This window comes from Phascolarctos cinereus, unplaced genomic scaffold (assembly GCF_003287225.1).
Source record: "Phascolarctos cinereus isolate Bilbo 61053 unplaced genomic scaffold, phaCin_HiC Scaffold_726;HRSCAF=1367, whole genome shotgun sequence".
Classification (NCBI taxonomy): domain Eukaryota; kingdom Metazoa; phylum Chordata; class Mammalia; order Diprotodontia; family Phascolarctidae; genus Phascolarctos; species Phascolarctos cinereus.
In genome coordinates this window covers 142,710,745-142,723,238 of record NW_027556098.1, presented here as the reverse complement: position 1 = coordinate 142,723,238, position 12,494 = coordinate 142,710,745, and the positions used below count along the sequence as shown (strand labels likewise).

General features: G+C 39.3%; 1 pseudogene; it reads left to right on the top strand.

The window, feature by feature from the left end:
- The first annotated feature begins 10,316 nt into the window (after positions 1–10,316).
- LOC110192074 (large ribosomal subunit protein eL30 pseudogene) lies at positions 10,317–10,663 on the top strand (annotated as a pseudogene).
- The last annotated feature ends 1,831 nt before the right edge of the window (positions 10,664–12,494 follow it).

Here is a 12,494-nt window from a genome sequence, read left to right as displayed (position 1 = left end):
TAAACCTTATTTTCAGGGAGAAGCTTGGGGTCATTACAAGTACCATGTAATTACCTAAGGGTAACCTAATCTTGTTTCCTCTTCCTGTTTAGTGCTGGGACCAGCTTATTATTGTGTGTCCAAGAAATAACATCCCAAAGGAACAACTCTATGAATTGTACATTTATCTATACATTATGATCTGAACACTAGGCATTCTACATTCCCATTTTTTCCCTGTGTGGTTAGGCTGAAGTCTTTTAAATGATTTTAGATTGTAGGTTGAGAGCCAGAAGAGACTTTTGAAGATAAGATATCTAGTCTAACCTTCTGATTTTATAGATGAGGGAACTGAGGCCCAGTATGACTTGTCCAAGGTCACAGAGGTAGTCAATGGTAGAGTCAAAGCTTGAACCCTGCTCCTTTGAGTTCAAATCCAGAACTTTCCCCACTATGTAATACTTCTTTTTAAATGATTTTAATTTAAAATGCTCTATAATATTGCAACAATGCAATCATCACAATGTTATTTTTAAACAGAAACTTGGTGAGAGCTCCAAGAAAACCAAACCATCATGACAGTACTTAAAGCCAAAATTAAAAGAAGAACAATCATAAGATGAAAACTGGAAAAGATCTGTCAAAATTTCTAATTCAAGTTTTCTTCCCTATCAATGATAGTGGAATTGCCATATTTGGACTTAATAACAGCTTCATAATAATAATGATTCCTACAACATAATAGATAAGAGGTGATCCCTAAGGCCCATTCCAGCTCTATGCTTCTTTTTTTTCACAATTCAGCCAGGAGCTGGACCAAGAGATTTTCTGTAGTCTTTACCTTGTTAGTGGTTGTAGAGTATATATATATATATACATCAATTTTTGATTGGATCCATGATTTCACCAGAGTCTGGGAACTTGTGCTGTGGAAACTCTCTTTCCTGTAGCAGCTAGGTGGTGCAGTGGATACAGTACCAGCCCTGAAGTCAGGAGGACCTGAGTTCAAATTTGACTTCAGATACTTACTAGCTGTGTGACCCTGAGCAAGTAATTTAACCCCAATTGTCTTCAAAGAAAAAAGAAACTCACTTTCCTAATGCAAATCAACAACTTCTTCACCTTGTTGTCTTAAAGAGATGCATAGGGCACTGAGAATTTAGTGACTTGCAGTCACATGCAGTTCGTACATGTCTGAGACAGGGTTTCAATTCAGTTCTTTCTAATTCCAAGAGTCTGCAAGGAAATAACAGACTGCAGTCAAGTATGACAGTACTAGTCCTTATCCAAAAACCATAATGTAACATTTTTTTCTTAGCTAGTTTTAAAACTAAACCAGTGCAGAGAATGGTACCTATTAGACATTTGAAATATGGAGTATAGAAAGATGTCTTGACTCTAGTCAGTTATTTTCTTTTAAACTTTTGGCTAATTTTTTCTACTACCCTTTGTCTGTATGATTTCCTGCAATAAAAAATCAAACAAACCAAAACCAAAAAAAGCAACTAAACTAACCTCTCTCTTACCCTCTCTGTCCTCAAGATAATGTGATTAAATGGAGCAGAACTAGCTGCTAGCTACTCCAATAACATTTTGGAATTTTGCTTTTAACCGATTGGAAAACACAAAGTCTCCGAAGAGAGTGGACTCATTTATCACTGCTACCAAAGAACATTTGCTCTGGCCTTCCGCAGCGTGCAAGGCCCGCTGCAAAGAAATGCTACGATGAGGAAGAGGTGAGCACAATTTGGGGAGGCATGGATTTTACTTTTCTATCCAGCAATTAATATCCCTTTGTTTGGCTAACTACAGCAATGGCAGAATAAATACAGAACCCAAAGGGAAAAAAAGAGATCTGTCTGGAAGACTGAATATAAACCAATCAGTCAATCATCATTTATTAAGCTCCTACTATGTGCCACTACCTGTGCTAAGTGCTGGAGATACAAAGAAAGGCAGAAGACAGTCTTTGCTCTCCATGAGTTCACGGTTTGATGGAGGCCAATATTGAAATAGCTATGTATAAACAAGCTATGTAGAGGATGGGGAAATGGGAAAAATCAACAGAGAGAAGGCACTAGAACTAAGGGGGATCAAGAAAGGCTTCCTGTAAGAGGTGAGATTTTAGTGGGAACTTGAAGGAAACCAGGGAAGTAAGGAGTCAGAGATGTCCAGTTTTGCAAGTAGCTTTCGAAAATCGTAAGGGCCTAAAAATTCCGTTGGCTTTGTTCATTTAGCTGAATAGTATAGCACAAACAAAGACAGAGATGATCTATATGAAAGATGATGGAAGGACCTATTTCCCCTTCTCAGCCATTGTGTCTCCTTCAGCAACTTCAGAAGGTTTTATATATGTTGGTGCTTGAGTTGAGCCTTGGAGGAAGTTAAGGATTCTAAGAGGCAAAGATAGGAAGGAGCATATTTCAGGTGTAGGAGACAGCTTGTGCAAATGCGCAGTGGCGGGAAATGGAATACTGAATTAACGGAACAGCAATTAGGTCAGCTTGGCTGGGATGAAGAGCCTGCAGTGTGAAATACGAGTACAAAACCTCAAACAGACAGTAAGACCCCTATTCATCCCTTCCCTCAATCACTGGAAGACTCTTTCACAAGAGTAGAGGATGGCTGAATGGTATGGACAGAGATTTGCCCTGAGCACCGAAGCTAGGAATGAGACTCAAAATTTCAATAAGCATCATGGGGGAAGTTTCACTAGTGAGAGAGCCAGACCTCCAACAATATGAACTGCTATTTTCTTTTCCTTGGTCCATTTGGCTTCAAACATTTCTATCATGTGAAACCCTCCCAGAATGAAAAATGGGCTCTGTCAAAGCTGAAATGATACATAATGCAGGCTTCAGCGAGTGACCTACCGCTCATGTACAGGACATAGCTTTTTAGGTGGCCCTTGAGTAACATGTGGAGGGATTGTTAGGAAATTCTTTTTGAGGTGGAAGTCATGTTGAATAGGTTACAGTAATTTTAGCTTATTTTAAAATATCCCATCCTTATATCTGAGCTGATTTTTTTTTTCTGGTGGCTCCACCAGCTCATTTTTGTTCTCAATATGGACATTGTGACAGAGGTTGACAAAGCCTGAAACATGATGGGCACTGATGTCAGTGAGGTGAAGAATCTGAGCAGCGCAACCTGAGATATCCAGTAGAGCAACCAAAGTTGGCCCTTGACAAAGTTATGAAGTGGGTGAAATTTGTCACTGGTTTCCCTAGTCTTTGTGCCTTTGGCATGGCATGCCACTCCCTCGTCCCCTCATCCTTGTTTAATGGAGGCCCCTTTCCTCAGACATGTACTGTCCCCCTCAGTCATATAAAAATATTTATTAGGTGTTTTCTATGTGCTAAGCTCTGGGGAAAATCAAGAAAAAACAAAGACAGTTCCTGCCCTCAAGGAGCTTACATTCTAATGAAGAGACAACATATATAGATCAGAACATACATGACAGATACAGAGTAGATGGAAGAGAATCTTAAAAGAGATGAGGGGACCAGGAAAGGCCTCTTGGAAGTGGCTGTGCTTGCTCTGAGTCTTAAAGGAAGGCAGGTTTTCTAAAAGTTAGGATTTGGAAAGTAGAGGATTGCAGGCGGGAGAAATAGTCGGTACAAAGGCATGAAGATCAGGATGGAGGATGTGTCTAAGGAGCAGCAGATGTTCCGGATGGAGTGCATGGAAGGGAGTGGAATGTAAGTAGACTGGGAAGCTAGGAAGAGGACAAGTTGTGAAGAGCTTTAAAAGCCAAATAAAGGACTTTATATTTGGCCCTGGAAGTAATGGGCAAGTATGGGAGTTTGTTGAGCAGGCAGGGTGGAACTGTCAGAGCAACACTTTAAAAAAAATCACTTTGGCAGCTAGATGAAGTGTGGTATCCTCCTGCTTATTGAAAATAGAGCATTTCTGAGCTCTAGAGTAAACAAAACATTACCTCATTTTATTTGTCCCATTCTCTGTCTGGTCAGCATTTTAAGCAGAGATGATATTGCTGGATTTTCAAATAGAAAACTAAATAAAAATGGCTTTTGCTTCCAATATGCTCAATTTTTATGCTGGTTAATTGCATACCTAAGTAGACTCAGACTCAAAAAACTGGATAATTGATTGATTTGTGTTTACCACAATGTCTACAAGAATACTGGTACATAGAAGATGTTTAACAAATTTTTCAAAAAAAGGGAATTAAGTCATTACTAGAACTCTCTCCAGGAATGTGCAAATGAGTTTGAACCTGACCTTACCAGCTGGGTGACCTTGGAAAAGTCATTCAACCTCTTTGTGTCTCAAATTTTCACTGCAAAATGACTGGAGTAAGGGTTTGATGTTGGACCAATTGGTATTGGTCTGTGAAGGTGACACATACTTAACGAATGTTCATCAACAGGGATGACAGAATAGCCAATAAACTTTGCCTCCTGAGGAAATTTTAGAATGAATCATTAAAGAGATGGTTGGTGAACTTCTAGAAAGGAAGTTGTGATTACAAAGAGTCAGTATGATTTCATCAAGAATAGGTCATACCATAATAACTTTATTTTCCTTAGTCGTGTTGTAAGGAACAATTAGAACCAATGAGAGGAACCATGAGAGAGAAGAAACAAAACAAAACAACAACAACAAAAAAGAGCAAATAGTATGCTTCGATCTGCATTTAGACTCCATAGTTTTTTCTTTGGATGTGGATAGCATTTTCCATCATGAGTCTTTTGGAGATGTCTTAGATCGTTGCATTGCTGAGAAGAGCCAAGTCTATGAAAGTTAGTCATCACATAATATGGCTGTTACTGTGTACAATGTTCTCCTGGTTTTACTCACTTCACTCAGCATCAATTCATATAAGTCTTTCCAGGTTTTTCTTAAGTCTGCCTGCTCTTTAGATTGTTTCTTTTCTTGTTGCTTGTAATATTTTACCCTTGAGCTGGGAGTTTCAGAATTTGACTATAATATTCCTGTGAGTTTTCCTCATGTTGATAGTTCAAGGTTGAAGAGGCAAGAGGTCTCTAGTGGGTGCCTCAGGGATTTGTACTGACCTTGTGCTGTTTAACATTTTTATTAAGGCCTTGGATAAAGGCAGAAATGATATGCTCATCAAATTTGCAGATGACACAAAGTTGGGAAGGATAGCTAACCCACTCAATGACAGTCAGAAACCAATAAGATTTTGAAAGTTGAGAGCAAGCTGAGAGAAAGTTGAATTAAACAAAACAAAATTCAATAGAATTAGTTGTCAAAGTTTACACTTAGTTACAAAAAAATCAACTTCCCAAATACAAGATAGAGGAGGCATTATAAGATAGCAGTTTTTCTGCTTAGTCTTCTTAGTGGATGGCAAGCTCAATATTAATCAACAGTGTGACATGGCAGTCAAAATGGCTAATGTGATCTTTAGTAGCATTAAGAGGATTATAGATTCCAAGAATGGGGAAGTGATGATTTTACTATTCCCTGCCCTCATCAGACCTCTTTTGAAGTATTATGTGGAGTCCTGGGTACCATGGTTCAAGAACATTGATAATGTGGAGAGTGTCCAGACAAGGGCAAGCAGGATGGAAAAGAGTCTGTGTTGTGTGAGGATCAGCGGAAGGAACCGAGCCTGTTTAGCCCAGAGAAGAGAGTTGGTGTGACAATTGTCTTTTAGTATCTGAAAGACTGTCACATGGAGGAGGGTTTAGTAGTGTTCTGTTTTGTGTTGGAGAGTAGAACCAGGAACAGTGGGTGGAAGGTGCAAAGATACAAGTTCAGCGTTGATGTAAGGAAAAGTTTCCTGGTGACTGGAGTTTTCCCAAAGTGGGACAGACTGCCTTGGGAAGTAGCAGGTTCCTCCTAATTGCAGGTCTTCAAACGAAGCCTGGGTGAGCATTTGACAATTATAGGGGGGATTCTTTCTGGGTATGGGTTAGTCTAGATGTCCACTGAGGTCCTTCCAACTCTCAAATTCTGTGATTCTGTGAATATTGCACCTCTCCCTCAGATAAATGGGGGAGGTGGGGAGGAGAAGCATTTTTAAAAATCTTAGTGTAACTGAGTCCAATGACTGGTTAGTAACTGGTCAATTCAACACAACTTATTGAATTTGTTTCTATATTTTGACATAGTTCTTGGCTATAGGTGTGTCATATGCCATCTAGTTGTCAACCCCTACCATCTTGCCATCTCCCTATTCCCCACTGCCACTTTCCACCTCTTGTTCTGAGCTCAGTAATCAAATCAATTCTAGCATAATACCATTGTTCCCTGAAAGGTTGTGTCCATTGACAGCCTTAAACTCACATCTCTGAACTCTCCTTATACTCCCTTCACTGGACACCACTCTTACTTATGTATTGTTGGTTTCCTCCTATTAGAATATAAGCTACCTGAAGTCAGAGACTATGTCACTTTGTATTTGTATACTCAGAGCTGAGTACCATAAATATTTTCCGGACACTTTGGTAAGTGTTTAACAAATACATTTTCATTCATTCATTCATTCTTTTACTCATTCATTCAATAGAGTATAGATTATCCAATAGAATATATACTATTGTATATTGTGATTTTTGTGCATGTGTGTATTGTGTATATAGAGTATATACTATTGTCTATTGTGGTACAGTGCCATGAGGGTTGATTTTGGAGTTTGAGGATTTGGTTTCAATCCCTAACTCTGCAATTTGTTTCTTGTGTAACTTCAGGCAATTTACCTAGTACTTGGTTTATTTATTTGGACATATTCTCATGTAGCTTTCCTCCCTGGCCATTTTACCATCAACCCCATTGATGTCTAAATTTCCCCATCTGGAATAGCAACTCTGGTCTGGACAGTTAGGAAAAACTTTATCCATCCCTGAGGGAGCTAATTCATTCAAGTTTTAGGAATTTCTTCTTGTTCCATGCTCTCTTGATTGATAAGGTCCAGAGATTAGATGACCCCTAAGGTCCTGCCTGTTTAGAAAGTTATGATACTATGATCTCTGATGCCATTTTTCCCATGAAGATACTCAACGGGAGTAGGTATTATTTTCAGTTTTGACTTGTACCATTTGCACTTCCAAAAGGATGCTTTTGGGGGTGCTCTAAATTGTTATTTCAGAATACAGCTCTCTAGTAGATGCCTGTCTACTCTCTAAGAGTAATTTGTGTGTGTCCTGCATAATTGTTTACATTGGGAAAGATTTATTTGTGTTTTAAAACTACTGTATCTGTTTGTGGGTAAATGCAGGAGAGACCGTAAGCACCGAATTCTTATTCAGTGTATATTCTAGTCATTTAACAATTGTGGCATTTTTCATAATAATTAAATGAGCTGTGTGGATTGCTAATGTGTTCCTCCCTGCATGTGCCTCCTTTTTGAAGGGGCCTGGCAGATTTAGGTCATCCGTTTTCTTCCTTTTGCTCTGAAGAAAGAAAAAAGAAAAAGAGAAAGAGAGGGAGAAGTCCCAGGGACAATCTTTCCTAATACTTTTACATTAGTTTAAACCAGCAGAGGTTTGCTGTGCCTGCAGCTAAAGAAAATCTATTAGTGTCTTTAAGGAAGAAAGTCAGGAAGGAGGCCTCTCAGAGCAGGTCAGCCAAAGATGTTCCCAACTGAGAATGACAGTGCTCAATATTATTAGTTGGACTGTCATGAAGCGATCGCCAGAGGCGTATCCAGCCTGGCTTGAATTTTATCTTTAACCCAAGTTCGACACTTTTTTCCTCCCTCCTTTTGGCTTACAGAAAGTTCTCAGGAATGAATTCTACCTTCCTTTCCCCTCACTTCACCTCTTCCAGTAAAATCAAATTTAGACTTAAAGAATACTTTGGGTAGAAAATCAACATAGATAGGGAAAATGGTGAATATTCATTCTCCATGCTGTGCCTTCATTGGGAGTAAGTGGATCTTTCTCTTTCCCTTTTGGAAATCTCACTAAGAAGTCCCCTGTAATTTGAATAACCCAGCCCACTGCCCTGTTAAGTATGGGGAAGGAGGGAGAATCAGACAGTTATTTATGGTCCTTTCTCTAACTACAAGATCAGTGTGGGTCTGATGCTGATTAAAGTAGGAGATGTGCCATGTAGTAATTGAGGGACAGAAGAAGCAAATGATACTGACTTCCCATAACACTCCATAGAAATGGGAATAAGGACTTATTTGAATAGTGGGGGCATTTCCATAGCACCCTGACACCTGGTGGCTTCTGAGAGAGAGGGGAGTGACTGTGGGATCCATATATACAAATGAAAATTTCCAAAAGGCCAGAAGCCAGAGGATGGCCCTAAGCTCTGTTTCTTTCAGTTGCTGCGCAGTCCAAGAGAAGAAGGACCTCTAGAGAGGATGCTTCGTATGTATCAGTGGTTAGAGCAATGGTCCTCTGAGAAGAAAACTAGTGCCATCTGCTGAAGGGTGGCAGATCTGGTCATGGCAGCATAATTCGAATCAGAATTTCAGAGTTGGATGGGACCCGTGAGGCTACCTCATTCACCTGAACAAGAATGTCCTACGTAATATCCCAGACAAGAGCATATTTTGGCTGTTGCTTAAATCCCTCTAGTGAGGAGGGAGCTCACTGTCTTCCAAGGCACTCATCCCTCTTTTGAACAGTTGTAATTGTTAAGAAGTTTTTCTTTATATCAAGGTGAAACACATCTCTCTGTGACTTCCACCCATTGTTCTTTGTTTTGCCTTTTGGAGGCACCCTTTTCCACTTCATGGTCCTTTAATGCTTACTTGAAGGCAGCTTCAATGTCCTCCCAAAGTTTCTTCTTCTCTAGGCTAAATGGCTCTTGTCCCCTTGTGCCTTGTATTATGTGGTCTTGAGACTTTTCACCTGAGCTACAAGAAGTAGAATTACAGAAATTGTAGGTTTTAGAGCCAGAATGACAGGGGATGGAGCTGTAGAGAAGATTGGTACAAGGATCTAAGCCCAGTGATGGGAGTTTCTGAATCCTTCCTACTATAGCTACCTGCTAGAAATGGAGGGCAGCTAGAGGAAATGGAGCATGATGGGAAGCAGCAGACCCTCACCTTCCTCCTTGTTGAGGCTACTTCCAGGGAAGTCCCAAAAGTCACAAGAGACTATGCAGATCTCTTTGGGGAGACTTATCCACTGGTGTCAGGTTGAGGGGAGAAGGGAATGAGACAGAGTGAGGTGGAGGGAGGATGATCTGTTGACTTTCTGTAAGCTTAAAGGAGTTTGTTCTGTGTCCAGTAATTTGTAAGTAAATCTTTAAAAAATGTTTTGAGTCTTATGAAATTGAATGCTCATAAGGAGAAGCTGTGGTTGCCTTTGGGTGGGGGTACAAGATACATTCATAGATTCCTCCTGAGTGGTCTCCAAAGTATAGGACACTTTTTTGTTCATAAGGTTAGCCTCTGGTTCTAAGGCTACTTATATTTACTGTACGTCTCTTACGTGTGTACACTGACTCTAGGTACCGTGGTATGTCAAGGCCAAGGTCAGAGTCTTCCCAGCCAGAATCCCTCAGGGTTCTAGTGGAAGATGAACCTTAGCATAGAAGTGAGGCTACCCAGGGAGTTCAGAGGTCACTTAAGTCAGAAGACATAGCACTGACCTCAGCTGGGAAGGAGGAGTCCTAGGCAAGATGGAGATAGTATTGCATAGTGAACACATCACAGTGAACTTGAAGTCAGACAAGACCTGAGTTCTTTTCTCACCTCCAACAATTATTAGATATATGACCCTGGGAAAGTTACTTAACCTTTTTTGAGGATCAGTTTCCATATCAATAAAATGGGTAATATAATATAATATAATATAATATAATATAATATAATATAATATAATATAATATAATATAATATAATATAATATAATATAATATAATATAATATAATATAATATAATATAATATAATACAATACAATACAATATATTATAATGTAATATAATATGATATAATATGTATAATATAATAATCTATCTCATAGCATTGTTGTGAGGATCAAACAGGTTAATGTAAATAAAGTTGTTTACAAACCTTAAAGTACTAAAGTATTACATAGATATGAACTCCTGTTGTTACTATTACAATGCAGAAGATTTTTGCCTCCAACAGTGGAGTCAAACAGGAGGTAATTGGTGTGGTTCTTTAAAATCAACTGAGCTCTGCCCTTGGGGAGGATTTGCCTCATTGAGGTGAAAAGTACTCATTTGCCCCAGCTTCAAGTGGCACTATTCTTTGATAAGTAAAAGTTTACCTTCCTCCTTTCATTTCTTCAAAAAATTTTAAAAATGAAATGATTTATCATTAACTTAATACTGAATATTAATACAGTCTTTCTCACTTCCTGGCCATCTTGGTGGCAAGTCTCTGGCTGAGGGTTCTCCTGTGCTGAAGGCAGGAAGATGGTGGCTGCAAAGAAGACAAAAACGTCACTGGAGTCCATCACCTGGAGATTCCAGCTGGTCATGAAAAGCAGCAAATACGTGCTAGGCTACAAACAGACCCTGAAAATGATCAGATAAGGCAAAGCCAAAATGGTTATCTTGGCCAACAATTGTCCAACCTTAAGGAAATCAGAGATTGAATATTATGCTATGTTGACCAAACTGGAGTACATCACTACAGTGGCAACAACACTGAATTGGGTCCAGCATGTGAGAAGTACTACAGAGTATGTACACTGGCTATCATTGACCCAGATGATTCTGATATCGTTAGAAGTATGCCAGAACAGAACAGTGAAAAGTAAACTGTATGAAAGTATTCTTTAATAAACTGGCCAGTCTTGCTTTGCAACTATTTACATTTCAATAAATAAAAATTTAATGCATAAAACCTACTGATACAGGCCATTTATATTACAGAGGGCTGTGTGGTGTAGTTGAACAAGCACTGGACTTGGCTTTGGGAGAGAATTGAGTTCGAATCTTACCTCTGACACTTGCTGGATGTGTGACTATGGGCAAACCACCCAAACTCTATGAAGGTCCTTTGCCTCAGTTGTAAAATGGGGACGATGTTAGCTGCAGTACTTACATCACGAGGTTGTTGTGAGGCTCTTGGAGGCTATAGCTGTAATAAAGCTCTGACTTCAACTGAAATCTGTCTCCTTTTAACTTCTGTTTATTGATCCTACTTTTGCTCTCTGGAGTCACAAAGAAACAAATCGACTCTCTAGAGCACATAACAGCCCTCCAAACACTGAAAGACTCCAGAGCAGGGATTCTTAAACTTTTTGGTGTCATGGTCCCCTTTGACAGCCTGGTGAAGGTTTATAGACCCTTAAAGAACATACATAAGATTACAGAAAAAAAAAATCAATTTTTAAAAAAGACATTTATCAAAATATATATGAGAAAACACTAGCTCACACATGAAAGGTTAAGAACCTTTGCTCTAGAATGTTCCCCTCAAATATTTTATTCCCCAAGCAAAACATCCCCAATTCCACAGGGGGTCAACATTGTGAGGGCAGAGAACACATCTCTTGGAGCAAAAAAACCTGGATTCAAGCTCCATCTGCTATTTAATGACTATATAACCTGGGGCAAGTCCTTCACATCTGTGTTCTTCAGTTTCTTCATCTGTAAAATGAGGGGGTTATTTCCTTTCCATCCTATTTATCTATTTATCCTCCTTTGGACACCCTCCTTCTTGAAATGTGCTCACAAATGAACAATAAAGAGGCATGATCACCTCTTTATACAGTGGGACTATTCCTTACCAGGTCTATATGTTGAGCTGCAGAAAGTTAGTAACTCATATCTTGGTTTAGAAGGCCCAAGTCCATAATCTCTAGTGTGGCAGGCACTCAAAATTTACCCTCAATGCCTTACTCCCCTCACTTCATAATTTTCTTCCAGCATCTGCCTCGTCCCGTGGTAGCTTGTACAAGATGGGAGGTATCATGAGGGTACTGACAATATTTTTCCATTCAATACTCTTAGGGCACAAAAGCCTCTCTCTTGCAGGAGGCTGGGCTCAGCAGGGGGCCAGTACCTCAGATTACAGCAGGCTGAGGCTCAGGGCTGGCTGAGCCAATGACTACTTCATGGACGGTAGAAATGCACTATTGGGTTGCTGATTTCCACCTGTTCCTGTGTATCTCTCAGTAAACATATCTAACCTTGTACATCTCTCATATAAATCACTTCTAGCACCTTGCAATTCAATCCTGAACACTGATCAGCTGGTGCATGAGGCTAATAAATCTGGATACTATACTTCTATTAATTCAGCTTAAGTTTGCATTAGTTTTTTTAAGCAGCCAAATCACACTGCTAATTCATATTAAGCTTGCGGCCAATTAAAATTCCTGGTCTATTTAATATGAATCAATATTAAGCCAAATCTCTGCTAGACTGTAATTGTGTAATCAGTTTTCAACCAAAATACAGGATTTGACATTTATGTCTGTTAAATTTCATTGTGATAGTATTTTTTTCTCTCTGTGTTCTAGCCTATCACCTTGGTTTTGATTTTTCCCTTCTGTCATCCACAAAATTACTTTCCTTCCCAGGTTTGTATCATCTGCACATCTGATCTACACGACTTCTATGAAATGATGTAAGTGATAGATT